Source organism: Nicotiana sylvestris, chromosome 5 (assembly GCF_000393655.2).
Source record: "Nicotiana sylvestris chromosome 5, ASM39365v2, whole genome shotgun sequence".
Classification (NCBI taxonomy): Eukaryota; Viridiplantae; Streptophyta; class Magnoliopsida; order Solanales; family Solanaceae; genus Nicotiana; species Nicotiana sylvestris.
In genome coordinates, this window is record NC_091061.1 from 73386367 (window position 1) to 73404483 (window position 18117).

Here is an 18117-nt window from a genome sequence, read left to right on the forward strand (position 1 = left end):
TTGCAAACCCTCCTTTGAGTTCTTGAAGGAATTTCTTGACTATCTATGTGTTTTATGAGTAGATTTCATCAATACTAGTGTAGGAATGATGGAATTTTACACCAACCTAATGGAGATTACTTACCTTGAAGATGAGAGGGGTTGGAAGTCTTGAGAGTGGAGGAAAACCCTAAGAGTCGTCCAAAAGAAATGGGAGAAAATGAATCCCGAAATTGTGTTTATAAGCCCAGATTTCGGATGCTGCTTCGGATGCTTCGCATCCCCACTTCACTCCTCTCAAGAGCTCGGATGCTGACCCAGATGCTTTGGCTGCACTTCACTGCCAGCTCCTCTTTTTTGATGCTGCCTCGGATGCTTCGCATCCACGCAATCCTCCGCCAGCCTTTCGTAATTTGGTCATAATTTCTTGTAGGAAAGTCCAAATGACAAACGGTTTGAAGCGTTAGAAACTAGACTCAAAGGCCTTTCATTTGATAGTTCATCATAAAAAACCTTATATATCTGTAGATATTCTCGTCCAAAGTGTGGTCTTGTGCGTACTCATTTGAAATTTTAGTCTATCATGTAATTTTCCAACTTGGCTTAGACTTATACGCTTATTAACATATTCAATTGATATCCATTATATCATGAATCCTCATTTGCACACAAAATAAAATAATTAGCCTACCTTGGCATCTCAAAATCTTAAATTACTTAGCAAAATTTTCCGGGGCTTTACATTCTCCCCCGCTTAGGATCATTCGTCTTCGAATGATAATTGGAGTCAATCCGCAAATACTTAGTATAATTTATCTCCTTTCTTACATATCCTTAACTCCCAAATTTTAACTAACTCCCAAATTTTTTACAAAAATTTCGGCAGAATTTCCCTTGCAACTAGGCCTATCCACCTGTCAGAGAATCCCAGAAACACACCTCAACGACATATATGTGATCGAATGACACAACAGAACATAAAACAACACGAACCGTAGCCCCATAATGAACATATAATTAGAAAGGAATTCCTTTACATTAGCTGAAAAAGCGATACAAAATTTATATGAAATAACTTCATAGAACAATTTCATTGCTATTCAAACAAACGGGGTACTTCCTTTTCATTTCTTCCTCAGCTTCCCAAGTGGCTTCCTCAATTTGCTGGTTTTTCCATAACACTTTCACGGAGGCAATTTCTTTATTTCTTAACTTTCGGACTTGCCTATCAAGGATGGCAACTGAAATTTCTTCGTACGATAATTCTTCATTACCCTAAATAGTCTCAACTGTCACAATACCGGACGGGTTAGCATGAAAGTTGTTATTATAAGCAAACTCTATGAGGGGTAAATGGTCATCCCAACTACCTTTGAAATCAAGAACACAAGCACGCAACATATCCTTAAGCGTCTGAATGGTCCGCTCTGCTTCCATCCACAAACTGATGGGCAAGCAGAGCAGACCATTCAAACGCTTGAGGATATGTTGTGTTCTTGTGTTCTTGATTTCAAAGGTAGTTGGGATGACCACTTTTCTAGACTACACATGTCTTCAACAAAATATTCAAACATCATAGCTACATGGTCTTACTATTGTTTCATTGTATTTAATTGGCCTTACTATGGCCCTTCCTCCCCCACTTAGGGCGAATGTCCCGTATTTCGACACAAGTCCTGAATTTAGCAACTTTATGGACATAAGTTTCGTTTCTCTATCCCTCACATATATGTTCGACTATTAGGGAGATTGAAGTCACAATGGTATTAACCTCATAAGTTCTCTACGCTTATTCAGCCACACGGGCTTGGGATTCCAATTCCTCATGTCAACATCCTTTAGGAGTGTAATATCACTTCGTACACTTCTGGATTTTTAAAAAGTTCGTTCTACATGGGTCTTCTCATTGTGGGATCAATTGACTCTCCTTTCAAAACTTCTTGTCTCCTAGGAGAGACTTGCACTCTCATAATTAATCTCCTGGTCATGTCTCCCATATATTGCGTGCTTATATAACCAATTTTCTTTCACACCTTAGGATCATTTGCATACTTCTCACACTACCTACATGTGCTATTCAATCTTACATATCACTTATCAATCCAATGTTTCTTTGGAGGTGGTAATCATTTTAACACTTTTCTCGAATAAAGTATGCTTCTAGTACTATGTACGTATCTCATATATCCGTACCATTCGTTCAACATGATACAAGTGCCATCCCCTTAATATTCAGGCCTTTGTCCATTTGTCATGTCATATGACAACATTACTTGAAATAGACGAAAGAGCATTTAAACTTATCTTGAATCTCAATGCACGAGTTAGAAGATAATCTTTTTGTCAAGCTTTATCGCACGATTAGGAGTGTTGAAGAAGAGTAACATTCCTAAATGTCCATGTAGCCTCCAACTTATAGATGTGGTCGACAACACACCGATAAGAAGGACTCTACTAGATACGGCTCCAAGACATCCTAGGACACTTTAAAGCCTTAGGATGTGATACCAAGTTTGTCACGCCCCAAAACTGATGAGCGCGACCGACGCTCAACCGAGTAAACCCGATTGAGCAAGCCTGTTAGATTTCATTCTACCCAAAGTCATCCTTGAATAAAGAGGAGATATACTCCATTATTCAAACTCTGAAAATATTTCATTAACAACTTTCACTTTGGTTCCATTAGCAGTTTCAACCATAATATCCAAAATATGACAATTTTTATGGATATGAAGGAAGACATATTTGCCAAATACCAATATTTCCAATTTAATTCCCGATACCAAACACCACCCACAACCTGTCTACGGAGCCTCTAAGTAAAACAGAAGATTTATATGGAAATGCCGGCAACAAGGCTCTGGCTATACCTCAAATACAATGTACATGATAAACAGATGAAACAAGACCCCGAAACGAAGTAGGGCTCACCAAGTCAGCTGAAAGGATGATGCGGCACTAGCTGCGACCAATACTGCCTGCTATAGAAACGCCTACATCCATTTAAAGACATAGCGCCCCCGACAAAAGGGACGTTAGTGATATCGAATAGCACTAGTATGTATAACGAAACACCATCTAGTTAGAAAGAACTTTCATACAAGAATAAAGAGGAAATCATAAAGACAACAAAGTTTCAAATAAGCACCATGTCAACAATATAAGGAGGTTCACATGATTTTCACATAGTTTCTGAAATTTTAGATTGGGGAATCCCACACTGTTACATCATTATTCACTTTGCCACCGCTTCTTTGAGAGGAGTCCTATCACGGCCTGATCGGCTAAGCCGTCTCCCAGAGACGTTAGCATTATTTCATTCACACTTGCCGGTTTCAATCATCAATACATTACCACCATGTGTATATATCATGACGTCCGATCACAGTCCGATCGGCTATGCCGCCTCCCCAAGACGTTACCATTTTTCGTTATTCATCTCATTTCACATATATCAGTTCATAGGCACTTGGGGCCACAATTATCACATCATACTTGGCACTAGGCCACATTTCATAGTCCAAACTCTTTTCCTTCACATTTCACATCAATATCAATTTCAACATCAAGCCATTCAACCCAAGATGTCAAGTACACATGAGAGGAATCATGAATCATGTGCATATACAATATTTCGGAATTCATACACCTCAAGTTTATTAGCAATGGAACTTATAAGGCAAAATATTATCTCAAACAACCGCTTATGGGCATAAATTGTGTACAAAGCCTTTAGGGCACTTTATCATTGAAGTCATTTATGGAAATCGGAGTCGAGGCTCATTTCACATCATTCCCAATTTCAATGTTAGATTTGCCATTTAAGACAGTAGGTTCACACAAAAGCAATTTATATTGTGAGCATAGATAAGACTTCACTTAGATGGCACATTATATGCAACTTCAATCTCAATTTAAGGTCTAAGCATTTCAATACATAATTCATATCTTTTGCCCCTTTCAAGTTATCAAGATAGAACGTTGATCATGTTGAGACACATCTTTCACGCATATAAGGTTGCAACACCAATTCATGTAAAATAACAATCGATGCAACAATTCAGCTTTAATCTTACCATATTCACACAAACATCGATGAAGCTCGATTTCTAAAAGACAGGGTTTTAGCCATACATACCTGAAATTTGCCCCTTAATGATACTACAATGATCCAATACACTTAAGAAACTTCAATCTATAATACAACATTCAATAGGGCCAATATTAGTAATAAATTCCATAACTTATGCCATTTAGGCATATTATCAAACGCCTTGTAGGTATAGATCTTTACACCTCATAACTATAGTATTGGTTCATCCAACTATCACCGTTAACCAACAATTTATTCCACCATAATTCCTAACCAATTTATAACTTCCAACAACATATGCATGACTATCCATTCACACCCAACCAACAAATCTTATCAAATAATCACCTTTCAAATCTACCATAATTATGTATTTATATTGGGAACTTATGGCTTCCAATCACCACACCAAGAGTTCAAATACTTAATTCATACTCATATTCCCATAATATAACCATATATGTAAGTCTAAGGGTGTAGGATTTACCTTTTGGAAGAAATCTTGCAAACCCTCCTTTGAGTTCTTGAAGGAATTTCTTGACTATCTATGTGTTTCATGAGTAGATTTCATCAATACTAGTGTAGGAATGATGGAATTTTACACCAAGTTAATGGAGATTACTTACCTTGAAGATGAGAGGGGTGTGAAGTCTTGAGAGTGGAGGAAAACCCTAAGAGTCGTCCAAAAGAAATGGGAGAAAATGAATCCCGAAATTGTGTTTATAAGCCCAGATTTCGGATGCTGCCTCGGATGCTTCGCATCCCCACTTCACTCCTCTCAGGAGATCGGATGCTGACCCAGATGCTTTGGCAGCACTTCACTGCCAACTCCTCTTTTTGGATGCTGCCTCGGATGCTTCGCATCCGCGCAATCCTCCGCCAGCCTTTGGTAATTTGGTCATAATTTCTTGTAGGAAAGTCCAAATGACAAACGGTTTGAAGCGTTAGAAACTAGACTCAAAGGACTTTCATTTGATAGTCTGTTCATCATATAAAACCTTATATATCTATAGATATTCTCGTCCAAAGTGTGGTCTTGTGCGTACTCATTTAGAATTTTAGTCTATCATGTAATTTTCCAACTTGGCTTAGACTTATACGCTTATTAACATATCCAATTGATATGCGTTATATCATGAATCCTCATTTGCACACAAAATAAAATAATTAGCCTACCTTGGCACCACGAAATCTTAAATTACTTAGCAAAATTTTCCGGGGCTTTACATTCTCCCCCGCTTAGGATCATTCGTCTTCGAATGATAATTGGAGTCAATCCGCAAATACTTAGTGTAACTTATCTCCTTTCTTACATATCTTTAACTCCCAAATTTTAACTAAATCCCAAATTGTTTTCAGAAATTTCAGAAGAATTTCCCTTGCAACTAGGCCTATCCACCTGTTAGAGAATCCTAGAAACACACCTCAACGACATATATGTGATCGAATGATGCAACAGAACATAAAATAACACGAACCATAGCCCCATAATGAACATATAATTAGAAAGGAATTCCTTTACATTAGCTGAACAAATGATACAAAATTTATGTGAAATAACTTCATAGAACTATTTCATTGCTATTTAAACAAACGGGGGTACTTCCTTTTCATTTCTTCCTCAGCTTCCCAAGTGGCTTCCTCAATTTGCTGGTTTTGCCATAACACTTTCACGGAGGCAATTTCTTTATTTCTTAACTTTCGGACTTGCCTATCAAGGATGGCAACTGGAATTTCTTCGTACGATAATTCTTCATTACCCTAAATAGTCTCAACTATCACAATACCGGACGGGTTTCCCACTACCTTCTTTAACATAGACACATGGAATACTGGGTGTACCAATGATATCTCGGATGGTAACTCAAGCTTGTATGCCACCTGACCGATCCTTTGAATGATTCTATATGGCCCTACATACCTCGGACTCAATTTCCCTTTCTTTCCAAACTACATAACACCTATTCATAGGGGAAACTTTTAGGAATACCCAATCATCTTCTTTGAACTCTAAATCTCTGCGACGAACGTCCGAATAAGGCTTTTGGAGACTTTGAGCAGCTTTTCAACCGTTCCTTAATGAACTTAACCTTCTCTATAGCCTGATACACAAGGTCTGGACCTATCAATTTAGCATCTCCAACCTCGTACCACTAATGGAAGATCTACCTCTCCTACCATATAATGCTTCGAATGGTGACATCTGAATACTAGCATGAAAGTTGTTATTATAAGCAAACTCTATGAGGGGTAAATGGTCATCCCAACTACCTTTGAAATCAAGAACACAAGAACACAACATATCCTCAAGCGTTTGAATGGTCCGCTCTGCTTGCCCATCAGTTTGTGGATGGAAGCCTGTACTAAGATTTACTTGAGTACCCAAACCTTGCTGAAATGTCTTCCAAAAGTTTGCCATGAATTGAGCCCCTCGATCTGAAATGATTGAGATTGGAGTGCCAGGAAACCTGGCTATTTTTTTGATATATAGTTAAGCATATTGTTCCGTTGTGTCAGCAGATTTGACTGGCAAGAAGCATGCTAATTTCATGAGTCGATCCACGGTTACCCAAATTGAGTCAAACTTGCGCGTAGTGCGTGGTAATCCTACCACAAAATCCATATTGATCATTTCCCATTTCAACATTGGAATTTCTATGCTTTGTAAAAAAATCCTCCAGGCCTTTGATGTTTAGCCTTCACTTGCTGACAGTTTGGACATTTTGCCACAAAGTCTGCCACATCCCTTTTCATGTTATTCTGCCAATGAACTTCTTTGAGATCATGATATATTTTTGTAGAACCTGGGTGTACGGAATACCTAGAAGCGTAAGCTTTTGCCGAAATCCTTTCCTGAAGACTATCAATATCTGGAACACATAGGCGCCCTTGGCACCGTAGGGTACCATTATTAATGCTAAAAGAAAAAGCTGTGGTCCTGGGTTTATGAATTCCCTCCTTCAGCTGTACCAACAATGGATTGTTGTATTGCTTCTCTTTCACTTCTGCCACAAGTGACGATTCAACCCTGTTTTGCATAATTTCCCCACCTTCACTAGAGTTCGCAAGACGAACTCCCAAAGTAGCCAACTAGTGAACCTCCCTGGCCAACGACCTTCGACATACCTCCAAGTGAGCTAAACTATCCATAGATTTCCAGCTAAGAGCATCTGCCATGATTTTGGGCTTTTCCCAGGTGATATTGAATATCGAGGTCGTGGTCTTTGAGTAACTCAAGCCATCTTCTCTACCTCATATTCAACTCCTTTTGTTTGAAAATGTATTAAAAGCTCTTGTGGTCCGTAAATACATCCACGTGGACCCCATACAAATAATGTCGCCAAATCTTTAGTGCAAACACCACTGCTGCAAGCTCTAAGTCATGTGATGCATAGTTCTTTCCATGATTCTTGAGTTTCCTAGAGGCATAAACTTTCACCTTAACACGTTGCATCATTATTGGAACATCTTTATCATATTTCTCTTACATAAGACCTCCCACGAATTGAGTTCTACAATAATTTCCCTGATACAGTTACAATATTCTATGAATACTTGCAACTAACTCTTCCAAATCCTCAACAAAAGACATTACTGAATGAGTTTTCTTATAGAACCTTCTATTTCAAAGGAATAACATCTTCTATACTGCGCACACACCTTAATATCATCAACATGCACGACATTGCATCAAATCTAATGTAACATTGTGCTCAGACCTTTCCTGGTCAACCTCTTTCCTCCTTGTGTGCCTTATAGGATTTAAGAAACCACTCCACTTTCCCTTGTGAACATTCTCATGATCTCTCTTTACTGTTCAAAACTTCCCAAAACACATATCAACACCCTTCATACATATTTAATTCAGAAAGCACCATTGGCCCGAACAATATGCTGGTACCATCTTTTCTTTCTAACTGGAATATTCATTCCCATTCTATTTTGCTCATAGTGCATAATTGATGACCTTATTTTGCCACACACTTGTCTACCTCCCGTGAACTTGTAATATCATTGTGCCTAGTTTAATGAGTTTATCATACCACAACTTCACCACCAGTAGTCTCACTTTCCATTATATGTAGATATGAACTATCTCTAGCTCCTTTAGTTACCATTTAGTGTCACCCAAGTTGGTAGCATTACGATTAGTCCTTTATACTTTCTACTAACACTTGTGCTCCAGGCGAGTCCACCATTCTGATATGAACTATTTTGCGATAACCATGGACATCTCAATTTATAGATTTCCTTCCCATTTCTTCTCGCCTCATTATTCCTAGCTAGTGAATAGCCACTCACTCTTCCACATGTTACGTGGTTTTTTTCCTTAAATTATTTTTCATCCATCTCACCTCTTAACTCTTGTTAGGATATCGGTGGGAATGTGTGTTCATTGTCATATCACTTAACACTTCTTTACTTGTAAAATTCTCTAGAGGCTCTCCATCAAGCCCAAATACCCTCTTGGGTTATTATAGCATCACATATATTTCTCCCACTCGTTCCACCTTTCTTAACGCCTTGGTACTTTGGTTAAATCACAAATCTATGATTAATCCATTCTAAAATCTCGCAACCTTCCACATTTGACCTATAGTACTTCCTTGGGTTCCATTGTTCCTTACCCTCTAACAAGTATAAAATCCCTTTACAAATATACTCTTAGTTTCTAGGATCTTTGACCCGATCATTCACATTGCCCTGTATGAAAAATTTACCTTCCTTAACCTTCCACCTTTATTAGCATATCCTTTTAGAGAATAACGTTATCCCTTACCACTTTTCTAGACTACACATGTCTTCAACAAAATATTCAAACATCATAGCTACATGGTCTTACTATTGTTTCATTGTATTTAATTGGCCTTACTATGGCCCTTCCTCCCCCACTTAGGGCGAATGTCCCGTATTTCAACACAAGTCCTGAATTTAGCAACTTTATGGACATAAGTTTCGTTTCTCTATCCCTCACATATATGTTCGACTATTAGGGAGATTGAAGTCACAATGGTATTAACCTCATAAGTTCTCTACGCTTATTCAGCCACACGGGCTTGGGATTCCAATTCCTCATGTCAACATCCTTTAGGAGTGTAATATCACTTCGTACACTTCTGGATTTTTAAAAAGTTCGTTCTACATGGGTCTTCTCATCGTGGGATCAATTGACTCTCCTTTCAAAACTTCTCCTAGGAGAGACTTGCACTCTCATAATTAATCTCCTGGTCATGTCTCCCATATATTGCGTGCTTATATAACCAATTTTCTTTCACACCTTAGGATCATTTGCATACTTCTCACACTACCTACATGTGCTATTCAAGCTTACATATCACTTATCAATCCAATGTTTCTTTGGAGGTGGTAATCATTTTAACACTTTTCTCGAATAAAGTATGCTTCTAGTACTATGTACGTATCTCATATATCCGTACCATTCGTTCAACATGATACATGTGCCATCCCCTTAATATTCAGGCCTTTGTCCATTTGTCATGTCATATGACAACATTACTTGAAATAGACTAAAGAGCATTTAAACTTATCTTGAATCTCAATGCACGAGTTAGAAGATAATCTTTTTGTCAAGCTTTATCGCACGATTAGGAGTGTTGAAGAAGAGTAACATTCCTAAATGTCCATGTAGCCTCCAACTTATAGATGTGGTCGACAACACACCGATAAGAAGGACTCTACTAGATACGGCTCCAAGACATCCTAGGACACTTTAAAACCTTAGGATGTGATACCAAGTTTGTCACGCCCCAAAACTGATGAGCGCGACCGACGCTCAACCGAGTAAACCCGACTGAGCAAGCCTGTTAGATTTCATTCTACCCAAAGTCATCCTTGAATAAAGAGGAGATATACTCCATTATTCAAACTCTGAAAATATTTCATTAACAACTTTCACTTTGGTTCCATTAGCAGTTTCAACCATAATATCCAAAATATGACAATTTTTATGGATATGAAGGAAGACATATTTGCCAAATACCAATATTTCCAATTTAATTCCCGATACCAAACACCACCCACAACCTGTCTACGGAGCCTCTAAGTAAAACTGAAGATTTATATGAAAATGCCGGCAACAAGGATCCGGCTATACCTCAAATATAATGTACATGATAAACATATGAAACAAGACCCTGAAACGAAGTGGGGCTCACCAAGTCAGCTGAAAGGATGATGCGGCACTAGCTGCGACCAATACTGCCTGCTATAGAAACGCCTACATCCATTTAAAGACATAGCGCCCCCGACAAAAGGGACATTAGTGCCATCGAATAGCACTAGTATGTATAAGTAAACACCATCTAGTTAGAAAGAACTTTCATACAAGAATAAAGAGGAAATCATAAAGACAACAAAGTTTCAAATAAGCACCATGTCAACAATATAAGGAGGTTCACATGATTTTCACATAGTTTCTGAAATTTTAGATTGGAGCATCCCTCACTATTGCATCATTATTCACTTTTCCACCGCTTCTTTGAGCGGAGTCCTATCACGGCCCGATCGGCTAAGCTGTCTCCCAGAGACGTTACCATTATTTCATTCACACTTGTCGGTTTCAATCATCAATACATTACTACCATGTGTATATATCATGGCATCCGTTCGCGGCCTGATCGGCTAAGCCACCTCCCCGAGACGTTACCATTTTTCGTTATTCATCTCATTTCACATATATCAGTTCATAGGCACTTGGGCCACAATTATCACATTATACTTGGCACTAGGCCACATTTCATAGTCCAAACTCTTTTCCTTCACATTTCACATCAATATCAATTTCAACATCAAGCCATTCAACCCAAGATGTCAAGTACACATGAGAGGAATCATGAATCATGGGCATATAAAATATTTCGGAGATCATACACCTCAAGTTTATTAGTAATAGAACTTATAAGGCAAAATATTATCTCGAATAGCCGCTTATGGGCATAAATTGTGTACAAAGCCTTTAGGGCACTTTATCATTGAAGTCATTTATGGAAATCAGAGTCAAGGCTCATTTCACATCATTCCCAATTTCAATGTTAGATTTGCCATTTAGGACAGTAGGTTCACACAAGAGCAATTTATATTGTGAGTATAGATAAGACTTCACTTAGATGGCACATTATATGCAGCTTCAATCTCAATTTAAGGTCTAAGCATTTCAATACATAATTCATATCTTTTGCCCCTTTCAAGTTATCAAGATAGCACATTGATCATGTTGAGACACATCTTTCACGCATATAAGGTTACAACACCAATTCATGTAAAATAACAATCGATGCAACAATTCAGCTTTAATCTTACCATATTCACACAAACATCGATGAAGTTCGATTTCTAAAAGACGGAGTTTTAGCCATACATACCTGAAATTTACCCCTTAATGATACTACAATGATCCAATACACTTAAGCAACTTCAATATACAATACAACATTCAATAGGGCCAATATTAGTAATAAATTCCATAACTTATGCCATTTAGGCATATTATCAAACGCCTTGTAGGTATAGATATTTACACCTCATAACTATAGTATTGGTTCATCCAACTATCACCATTACCCAACAATTTATTCCACCATCATTCCTAACCAATTTATAACTTCCAACAACATATGCATGACCATCCATTCACACCCAACCAACAAATCTTATCAAATAATCACCTTTCAATCTCTACCATAATTATGTATTTATATTGGGAACTTATGGCTTCCAATCACCACACCAAGAGTTCAAATACTTAATTCATACTCATATTCCCATAATATAACCATATATGTAGGTCTAAGGGTGTAGGGTTTACCTTTTGGAAGAAATCTTGCAAACCCTCCTTTGAGTTCTTGAAGGAATTTCTTGACTATCTATGTCTTTCATGAATAGATTTCATCAATAGTGTAGGAATGATGGAATTTTACACCAAGTTAATGGAGATTACTTACCTTGAAGATGAGAGGGGTTGGAAGTCTTGAGAGTGGAGGAAAACCCTAAGAGTCGTCCAAAAGAAATGGGAGAAAATGAATCCCGAAATTGTGTTTATAAGCCCAGATTTCGGATGCTGACTTGGATGCTTCACATCCCCACTTCACTCCTCTCAGGAGCTTGGATGCTGACCTGGATGCTTTGGCAGCACTTCACTGCCAGCTCCTCTTTTTGGATGCTGCCTCGGATGCTTTGCATCCGCGCAATCCTCTGCCAGCCTTTGGTAATTTGGTCATAATTTCTTGTAGGAAAGTCCAAATGACAAACGGTTTGAAGCGTTAGAAACTAGACTCAAAGGACTTTCATTTGATAGACTGTTCATCATATAAAACCCTATATATCTGTATATATTCTTGTCCAAAGTGTGGTCTTGTGCGTACTCATTTGGAATTTTAGTCTATCATGTAATTTTCCAACTTGGCTTAGACGTATACGCTTATTAACATATCCAATTGATATCCATTATATCATGAATCCTCATTTTCACACAAAATAAAATAATTAGACTACCTTGACACCACGAAATCTTAAATTACTTAGCAAAATTTCTCGGGGCTTTACAATACCTGCCGACGTCTGCAGGCCTCAAGTCACTCTCTATCTAGTTCTATTTCATTTTCCCTTTTTATTGATACTGTTGTACAAGGATGTTCAATATTTTCTTATAGAGCTTGTAACTTGGTATCACCGGATTTTGGGAGTTTTGTTCTGTTGAGTTGCGGAGTCATTTTTATGATGTTCTTGGGTCATGTCGTCTCGAGTGAAGGAATTAAGGTTGATCCTTAGAAGATTGCAGTTGTGAAGAATTGGCCTAGACCTACTGTCGCACCCCCTTTTTCCTTCGCAGAATCGGGTTTATGACATTTTGGTTGGGACAAATCTTTCCATTTGGGAAAGGGGGTTTGCAGTTTGAAGAGTCGCCACCTAACGATTTAAGGTGCGTTAGGGAACCAATAAGGTTCATTTATAACTACGTTTGGTAACCAGAGATAGGGTAAGGGCTTGAAATTATCCCAAGGGAAAGGTGTTAGGCACCCCTTAGGATCCACTAGTGTAGTTCCCGGCCAAACAGTTTTTTGTGAATTTGTACAATTAGAAAATAAGCAAGTATGGCTCAAATAGTAGGGGATTTAAGCACTTAAAACCATAAAGCTTTTCAAAACGAGATTTTTCAGAAACCCAAGTTTAGGAAGATGACAATCCATTCAAAAATCAAGAGATTTTCCATGAAAACAAGTAAAAAATAAGTTCGATCTTTCTCAGAATCTATACAGATCTAAGAAGTTTAAGAGATGAAATTAGGGGTTTCAATAAAATAACTCGAATAGAGGAGAAAACTTGAACAAATGCTTTAACCATAGAGACTCGCAGATTAATACAAAAATCAGAAGAAAGAAGCGTTTTGAAAAGGTGTTTAAGAAACCTAGTTCGAAGATGAAGAGTTACTTTAGAAAAATTCGAAAAAAAACCTTTGAGGAAAACAACAAAAGCTCCTAGTATACACAGATCTAAGACAGATCTAAAAGAAAATCAAAAAATCTTAAGAGTTAGGGTTTCAGAGAACCCAGAGAAAATGAGAAAACCTTAAAGGGTTACCGGTTTTAACCGAAAAAGTCATAGATCTTACTCGAACGGCCTGAGGTGGACGAAAAATGGCATGAAGGACCATGAGTAGGAGTTGAACCGCTCCAGGTTCACCTGAGGACCTTAGGGTAGTGTCAAACCGGTGTGGGGTGAAGCATGGGCCAGGTGATGATGAGAGGCCATGGTTTCCGGCGAGGGAGGTGGCCGGAGAAGGTGGACAAGGTCCATCGGAGAGGAGGGGAGAGGAGAAGGTTCTAGAGAGAACCAGAGATAGAGAGATCAGTTGAGAGAGAATGAGAGGGGGGAAATGAGAGATGAGGGGTAGTCATTAGGGTTTAATATGGTATGGGGGAATTTGGACCGTTGATTAGATTTGATCAACAGTCCAGACTGGACCAAGGATTGGGTCGTGTATGGTTTGGATTTGGGCTTGGGTCTGGTGGGTTATTTAATTGGGTTAGGGGTCCGGTTGGATTTAGGCTATAATTTAAATAGGGAGTGGCTAATTGTTAAATACCCAATTAAAATTAGATAAATAATAATAAAAATAGATAATAATTAGATAAAATAAAATTAAAGCTAAATAAGTGAAATTAAGGTAATTAACTAATATTTAAAATACAAAAGGACCGATTATTGAATTAAAATAGCATAAAGTGTACAATTAGGCTATAATTGCAAAACTATTGTAATTATAGCCAAACAATGCCAAATTGGCTAATTTGTGAATAATTAAATCCTAATAGGATTAAAAATGATATATTGAGCTAAGATATACTTTGAAATTACTTGTAATGTAATTTATGAATAATTATTGGATATAAAGTACTGAATAAATTAGAAAATAAATTAATAATAATATGGAAAATTATGGAAAAATACCAATTATTATAAAAAGTGATTTTGAAGGCATATATGCAAATTTAAAAAATAGTTTGAGGAAAAATTGGGTATCAACAACTGCCCCTCTTTACCCGGGAAGGATGAAAGAGTTTTCGGGTAAAGAAATGATGGCTAATTTTGACCGAGCGAAACGGTTTGGGAAGATTTAGGACGCACCCTGGCTTCTGAGTTGCCTCCATATCCTGATTTTACAGGAATCAGGCCGTATGTAGTTCAGGATCCATCGGCGGAGTATACCGATGAAGTCATTTCAAGAGCGGACGCAACATCTAGGGCTGAGTGAGTGAACGGTTTTCGGGAATGGTTAGGTTTGATATGGCTGAGGGAACTAGAGCGGGATCGCTCCTGCTGGGATAGTCGTTGCTCACTGGGTTACCTGCCAATAAACGATACTTCCATAAATTGCATAATTTAAACATGATGCAAATTCCCATTGGACTATGAATGTTATCTTCGGACGATGAGGATGATGTCCTTAGATCATGATGTCTTGAACCATGAAGCGTATGATAAGGGATTCGCAGGCCATATAATGATGTTCACGGGCTATGAGGATGGTGCCTCCGAACCATGACGCCTTTGAATAATGATATGTAAAAGCTTGAAAAAAATCCTCAGGCCATGACATGGTGTTCTCGGGCTATGAAGATGGTGCCTGCGAATGATAACACCTTTGGATGAGTTGACTATATTTCAGCCTATGAAGGTGCAGTAGTATGATGCGGACAAGACAGAGCTTAGTCTTGCAAATTGAAGGGAAGAGCTTAGCCCGTAAGAGAAGCGAGATAAATAGTGCTCGGGATAGTGCTTAGTTTCGAAGAAAATTGGAGGCCGAGCTTAGCCTCGGAAGGCAGAATGATAGCCTTATGCACAGATGCGAATGCAGATGGAGGTAGAGCTTAACCTCGGAAGGCATAATGGTAGCCTTATGCAAATCAGAAGGCAGAATAGTAGCCTTATGCGATGCAAATGCAGATGGAGACAACGTTTAGTCTCGGAAGGTAGAATGATAGCCTTATGCAAGCAAATGCAGATGGAGACAATGTTTAGTCTCGGAAGGCAGAATGGTAGCCTTATGCAAATTGGAAGGCAAAATAGTAGCCTTATGCAATGCAAATGCAGATGGAGACATCGTTTAGTCTCGGAAGGCAGAATGGCAGCCTTATGCAAATTGGAAGGCAGAATAGTAGCCTTATGCAATGAAAATACAGATAGAGACAACATTTAGTCTCGGAAGACAGAATGGTAGCCTTATGTAAATTGGAAGGCAGAATAGTAGCCTTATGTAATGAAAATTCATATGGAGACAACATTTAGTCTCGGAAGGCAGAATGGTAGCCATATGCAAGAATGCAGATGGAGACAGTGTTTAGTCTCGAAAGGCAGAATGGTAGCCTTATGCAAATGCAGATAGAGACAATGTTTAGTCTCAGAAGGCATAATGGTAGCCTTATGCAAGTTGGAAGGCAGAATAGTAGCCTTATGCAATGCAAATGCAGATGGAGACAGTGTTTAGTCTCGGAAGGCAGAATGGTAGCCTTATACAAAAAATAAGATAACAACTGACAGTAGAGTTTTCTTAGCTGATAGCAGATTGCGGCGTTGTGATTACTGGGAGCATTGTAACATACGAAATATCACTGGTGTGTACTGATGGCAAATGTTGGTAAGTGCAACGGTTCTAAGAATCGTATTTTGAATAATGTTTGTCCCGTGGGAGTACAGTATGTCTAATCCTAGTGCCTGCATCCAAAGAAAAATCATGAGTTTTGTAAGGGGGAAGGTTAGTTCATATCCGCGCTGGCTTTGCTTGACTTGTTCGGCTTTGATCTGGTGATACCATCCGTATCATTGGGGTATGTTGCTAAGAAAAGCAGTTTCAATAATAAACATGCATGATTTTGTAAAAGTATGACATAAATGTATAATTAAAAATAGCTTTTAAATGAACTGACGACTGTGACGTAGTTTAGGACATTACAACCTCTCCTGCTACGAAATTTTGAGGGCCCTACTCAAAATTCTGCCCCAGTTTGATGGGTTGACATTTTTGACTGCTACTCGTGAGACGATTGGCTGAAATTACTTCGAAATTTTGAGGGTCCTCCTCAAAATTCTGCCCCAATTTCCAATTGCGGGGGGAAATAAATTTTTATTGAATTGTGACCGAACCCATATGGCTACCTACGTATCCCCTATTAAACAGGAATCAGGCCAGGCGTAGTTCAATTTACATCATATAAGGAAAGCATAAAGATTACACATAGTGACGCTTGGCTGCATCTGAATTGATCGGCTTTGGCCAGACTTCTCCGTCCATTTCTGCAAGTATGAGGGCTCCTCCTGTCAAAACCCGGTGAACTATGTATGGACCCTTCCAGTTGGGAGAGAACTTCCTTTTGGCTTTATCTTGATGCGGAAAATTTTTCTTTAACACCAGCTGTCCCAGTGCGAACTGTCTTGGTTTGACTCTTTTGTTGAAGGCTATGGAAATTCTGTTCTGATAGAGTTGACCATGGCAGACTGCATTCATTCTCTTTCCATCTATAAGGGCTAGTTGCTCATAACGACTTTTCACCCACTCCACGTCGTCGAGCTCAGCTTCTTGTATGATCCTTAAGGAAGGAATTTCTACCTCAGCGGAAATAACAGCCTCTGTACCGTAAACCAACATATACGGGGTTGCCCCGGTTGATGTGCGGACTGTGGTGCGATACCCCAGAAGTGCAAATGATAACTTCTCGTGCCACTGTCTGTGATTCTTTATCATTTTCCTTAATATCTTTATGCATATACAAGCATGTCCAAGGTTTTTATTATTATTTTTCGTAATTTTAAGGTTTTAAATTGATTTATTTTCTCCCCTTTTATCCATAAAATTCCCAATAATTATTTCCAAAATTATTGTTTTGGTAATTCATCTATTGGATTTTTATATTTATGCCAAAATATGGCTAAGGTAATTTTTATATATTTTTATAATTATATTTAGTATTTTTAAAAGCTAAATTGCACATAATTGCAATATTATGTTTTATATGCATAAAATTGGAAATTATTTTTTAGAAATCATTTTAGCATTTTAAAATTATTTTTTAGAAATTATCTACTATTTTTTATAAATTAAATAGGGAAAAAACTGGATATTTAACTTATAGCCAAATTGGCTTTCAATTCTAGCCTAAATCCAACGGACCCCCAACCCAATTAAAAAACCCACTGGACCCAAGACCAAACCCAAATCATACCCGACCCAGACCTGAATTAATCCCGGCCGTTGATCAATTTTGATCAACGACCCGGATTCACTCTTACCATAATTAACCTATGACTACCCCCCAAACCCTCATTCTCTCATTCAATCAACCGACACTCATCTCCCTTTCTCTATCTCTGGTTCTCTCTAGAACCTTCTCTTCTCCCATCCTCTCTGATGGACCTTGTCCACCTTCTCCAGACATCTCCCCCGCCGGAAACCATGGCCTCTCATCATCTCCTAGCCACTACTTCACCCCATGCCGGTTTGACACTACCCTAAGGTCCTCAGGTGAACCTGA